Consider the following 6,000-nt stretch of genomic DNA (forward strand, 5'->3'; position numbering starts at 1 on the left):
TGTCTTTCTGTTTGTCCTATGTAGTGTTTTGTGCAGTTTTCCCTCTCTTAGAATCCTTCATCCTCACTGGGATGTATTTTTGCTGAGTCATGAATTACCTTCTTAATGCCTACCACTGTTTGCTGACTGTCATTCCTGTTAATCTATTCACTCAGTTCATTTTAGCTAACTCTATCCTCATTTCATTATAATTCTCTTTATTGAAGTTAAACACAATTGTTTCCAACCAAGTGGACAAAGTGGACAATGACAGCCTTTTTCCTCGGATGGTGATGGTTAGCATGAGCGAACATAGCTTTAAATTAAGGGGTGATAGACATAGGACAGATGTCAGAGGTAGTTTCTTTACTCAGAGAGTAAGAGGGGCGTGGAATGCACTGATTGCAACAGTAGTAGACTCACCAACTTTCAGGGCATTTAAATGGTCATTGGATAAACCTCTGGATGAAAATGGAATAGTGTAGGATAGATAGGCTTCAGATTGTTGCACCGACCTGTGGAACCACCGAGGGCCGAATGGCCTGTACTGTGCTGTAATGTTCTATAGTTTCTTTGTAAATTTCTCACTCTTGAACTGAATATTATATTTTCTCATGTTATGACTACTACTTCCTCAGAGACCTTTTACTGTGTGGTCATTTATTAGGCCTGTATTTTTACCCATTACCAGATTCAAGAAAACTTGCTCCCTCCTTAGCATCATGAGACATTGTTCAAGGAAACTATTTCTAATGTGTTATATGGATTTGTCGTTGGTGCTAGCCTTTCCAATTTGATTAACTCAATCACCATGAAGATTCAAGTCACCCATAATTATCACTGTATTCTTTTTACATGCTCCTATTATTTGTTGTTTTACATCTTATCCCACGGAGCGGCTCCTGTTTGGTGTTTCTATTCTACTCCTACCAATATCTTCTTTCCCTTGCCGTTTATTATCCCTACCCAAATAGATGTCATGCCATCTGAGCCTAGATTGTCTCTCACAGCTGTCATCATTTTATCTCTTATTAATAATGCTACCCTACCACCTATACAATCCCTCTTGTCTGTCTGAATGTTTAAATATCATTGAACATTATGTTCCCAGTTTCCATAAAGACGATGAAATGACATTAATTTACCTCAAATTGCATTATCAGGCCATTACTTTATTCCAAATGCTTTGTGCGGTAAGATACAAAGCTTTTATGTTTGTCCTATTATTTAGTTTCCCTTCACTTTTATGGTCCCCTAGCACAATATGGCAGCCATCCATTCTGTCCTTTCCTTTTACTTTCTGCTAACAATAAACTCCATAACTAACCTATAAACTCCTTTATCTTTCCATGCAACAGATCTCACCTATTTATTTTAAATCCCTGTTATATTCACCCTGATTGGAAACTATAGACTATTTCTTATAGGAGAGGTTACCTTGTAAAACGGTTACCACGCTTGAGCCAAGGGGAATGCTATGGGCAAGTTATGCTGAATGGCATTTTAGGGCCTTTATCTCATGTTTGTAATCACCTTTGAAGCAGAGCTTTAGGTGCTTCCTTGTTTGTCTGGTTGTGGTTACCTCAATGTAAAGAAGGTCCTTGAATGTGCAACCATCTCCGAAAGGACTGTTGAGTTTGTGATTAAACTTAATTTAAAGCACAATAGTCTTCAGCTGTGAAATGTTCAGGCCCTTGTGTGGTGGGAAGGGAAGAGGTATATAAGTACATGTCATTTCTCCTGTACTTAAATGGAAAGAGGCAGTGAGAAAGGGGACAGCCATTGGAAGTGAGGAATGTAACAGAATGTGGCAGAAGAAAAGGCCAATTCCTTGTTAGTTTTAAAAAATGTATTCACAGTTGTGGGTATCATTGTGTAGGCCAGCATCTATTCCCCATCTCTGATGCTTGGAAGAAGGTGGTGATAAAGCCATTCAACTAAGCTGAGCATAGTTTAAGGATGAGAATCTCTGATTGCCTTCCTGCACCACAAAGTAAAACCTAGGGGTGAGCCCACCATCGCTGAGCTAGTTCACCCACTTACAGCAGGTTAAGGTTATAGTCAGGGTTAGGGTCATGCTCAGGTTTAGGGTCATGGTCAGGGTCAATGTCAAGATGGGGTGGGGGGTGGGGGTGAAGGTGGCAAAAGAAAAATGCATACTTCAACTTACCTGGGGCCTTTAGAAAACCTAACAAAGTGAAGGCTAAAACATTTGCTACATGAGAGTCTTATTGAATAATAAATAACATACACTATACTTGAATAGACTTAAGTAGATCATGTTAAAGCAATTAAAATTAAAATAATTAACCCAAAAATATATTTAAAATGCTTGACTTAATAGCCTTCCTTTCACCCTGGTTAGTTTCAAGAAAATGGCAAAAACAATAAAGTTCTTTAATTCTTCAGCCACACAGAATTTAGGCATTGATAACACAAATTGACTTTGAAATTCTACTATTATAAATATGTTTCCATCGTTCACATAAAGCTGAGGTTTTGTGTTGTGTTGATAATACAACTGCCTAAGTAAACTGAAATAAATTATACTTTGAAATTGGTATTGCTGGAAACAGCGAGAGTTTACATAATCTTTCATTGAGGTGAGCAAATTACTCCAATTTAAATCTTATCTGTATTTAAATGGAAACAGGAAAACAGATGGCAGTAGTCAACATTCTTACGTAACGTGTAAAAGTCAAATCTAACATTGGGGGTGCACTTGCTTTCAAGTGCTGTTTGTAATGTCAACATTGTGTAGTGCTATTAAAAACAGCCTGTAGTGTACCAATTTGTTCTAGTAGTGACACAGACAACCAGCTGGCAGGAATGTCTTCAGCTTCCCATGACAAAGGGCATTTAATTTTAGACTTCTAAAATATCTTTATTTCACTTTTGTTCATTAAATTTTGAATCAATTATCAAATGCACTAAAGCAAATTAAAAACTTTACTGTGTAAAGGAATTAGAACATTTTTTATTTGAGCTTTGGGAACAAAATGGGTAGTTGGGTTTGTAATTGGATTAGAACACTTTTATTTGTCACTGGGATCTGGATCAGGCACATGTAGTAAATGTGAACTCACTTTGGCCCGTTTCAAATAAGTTGCTAGTGACGAAGAGCCCAAAAAACAGAGATTGCTGTTTCTTTCATTGATCAAAACTGTCATGTTGATAGAGCCAATATAAAAGGAAAAAAAAAATCACAAAAAAAAGGTGCCAGTGTGAGTACATCAGATTTATTTGTGTGCAGACTAATTCACAGCAATTTAGGACTGAAGGCTTTATTAAAAATATTGCTCAAGATGAAAACATTCTATGCAAACTATACTTTCCTGAAATTTCAGTTGACAAAATGTAGGTTAACCTCTGCAATAGCTTCAGCTGAACACAAGTCCCCATAATGTGATAATCCAAGTAAAAAAAAAATGATTTGTATTCTTACAGGAGTCTTACTTTCTGGTCTCCATTATCTTGACCAATTATAGTTGCCAAATAATGTCAAGTTAAGCATTTCTGCTGCTGAAGAAATTGGGCTGGATTTTCCATGGATTGGTGGTAAGGATGATAATCTCAGACAGATTGTTACTCCACTCCTTACCTTTTATGAAAGTAGAGAGCTCCACATTTCTGGCAGGAGATTCCGATTACGGATCCTTCAGAAATGCAGAACTATACATCCGAGATGTCCTTTGCTTTGTAATACATAAGTATCTGAAAAAGGCAAACTACACCCTCTTTCTACTAGTGGCAATATCCTGTAATTTAGATGTCCAAAATCACAGACAGTCATTTTAACAGCTAGAGTCAAGTGGTCAATATAAATAATAAGTATGCGGTTAAGGTGTCAGGAAAGTAGGATGCCAGGTTTCTGAGACACCAGTTAAATAGGGAGTGGGGAAATAGGGTGCCAGCTGAGTATGGAGGGTATGATGCAAGAGATGCCAGATCTACAGATTGCCAAGACAGCAGAGGGAAAGCTGCATGGAGTTAGGGTGCCAGTTGTTTAGGATGCTGTGTGAGTTGGGATAATGTGCAATGGGATCAGGTGTCAGCTGAGTAAGATAGCAGTTGCGTCAGTTGCCAGAGTGCAAGGTAGCAAGGATAAGAGACTAAGTGAGTAAGGTAGTCGGTGAGGATGGGAGGAATTACGTTCAGTGGTATACGGGCATCAGGTCAGATCCGGCAGAGGAGAAGTGTCCGGACCTGATGATAATGGAAGAGAAAGCTGTTTGGGTTTCCAAGGATGAAAGCAGCACAGGTCAAGACAGGGGAGGGAAGAATTGGGGTGTCAGGTTCAGACAAGTGAAGGACACGCCCCCTCCAGGGTGGTGAAGAGGGGAAATCAGGTCCTGGGGGTGAAGGTGGGTTGGGTCCAATGCTGTACAAGGAGGGCCTGGAGATGTTGGCACATGATGGGAAAGAGAAGGGTGTCAGTTCAGGAAATGGAGTGTGCTAGTAATCTGGGGGTGTTGTTATGGATGTGTATGTATGGGGTCAGTTGGAAAGTTACTCAGGAGTTATACAATGGATTTAAACTTTCTCCTGATTAACTATGTACTTAATTTCAATGGAACCTTCCACATTCTGATTCAAATGGATACTTTTGGAAAGTTCCAGGCACAGGGGAGTTGTCCAGTGGAATCTTGATTTTCCCAGGCAATTCTATTGGAAACTATTACAAGTGGGAACTCTGCTGGGTCCCCATGTGTAACTCTCAAATTTGTTGAAACATCTGACTGGTCATTGGAAAATCTGCAATAATGAGTATAAACTACTTCTTATCATCACATGGATTTAATTATTAAATAATTTAAATTATTATTTTTCCCATTATTACACAATAAAATTAGTCAAAATTTCCTCCATGGGAACTCACATCTCTATTGTGCCTTGATGCAAATAACACAAACTAGTTATATACAGTATACAGTATACAGCTGCAAATTTAGATTAGATTAGATTAGATTACTTACAGTGTGGAAACAGGCCCTTCGGCCCAACAAGTCCACACCGACCCGCCGAAGTGTAACTCACCCAGACCCATTCTCCTACATTTACCATTTCACCTAACACTACGGGCAATTTAGCATGGCCAATTCACCTGACCTGCACATTTTTGGATTGTGGGAGAAAACCAGAGCACCCAGAGGAAACCCACGCAGACACGGGGAGAATTTTTGCAAACTTTACAGCTGACTTGCTGTTTCAAAAAACCAAAAGGACATAAATCTTGAGATGAACTGCTTTTTTATTTTTCCTTTCATAATTAATCTGAGCCTTCCATTTAAAACTATGTTTGCTAATGACTTTATCATTTCTGTTTGAAATGGAAATAAGACAGAAAAAAGGTTAAATTCGTATCTTTTGATAATGTCAATAAAACAACATCCGTATCTGATGATCCAGCATCTAACTGCTTTTTAATTACTGCAATGAGCTATGAAAGAAAAACATACTTGTATTTTGATAACGTTCTTCATAACCCGAAGTTATCACAAACAAATGAATTTAATCAAGTATTGCTTTAAAGTGTAGTCATCGAGTTAGACTTACATTAATGTAAGATGGATGTCAAATGTTAAATCTAAATAACAGATACTACAAACAGTGTAGTATAGACAGTGCTTGTTTAACCAAGATCAATGTTTAAAGAAAACACTTCAGCAATTGAGGTGTGATAAACTTTGGTTAGAGATAATATGTGAAGTTACAAGCATTTTCAAATTTCTCAGTTTTAAGAAAGTACAAAGTATAAATTTTCTGTAATGTATTCAGTCTGAAGCCCAGTTACAAGTGGAGTTCCGCAGGAATCAGTTCTGGGTCCTCTGCTGTTTGTAATTTTTATTAATGACTTGGAAGAGGGAGTCGAAGGGTGGGTCAGTAAATTTGCAGATGATACGAAGATTGGTGGAGTTGTGGATAGTGAGGAGGGCTGTTGTCGGCTGCAAAGGGACTTAGATATGATGCAAAGCTGGGCTGAGGAGTGGCAGATGGAGTTCAACCCTGCCAAGTGTGAAG

The sequence above is a fragment of the Chiloscyllium plagiosum genome, chromosome 16, assembly GCF_004010195.1.
Source record: "Chiloscyllium plagiosum isolate BGI_BamShark_2017 chromosome 16, ASM401019v2, whole genome shotgun sequence".
Lineage (NCBI taxonomy): Eukaryota > Metazoa > Chordata > Chondrichthyes > Orectolobiformes > Hemiscylliidae > Chiloscyllium > Chiloscyllium plagiosum.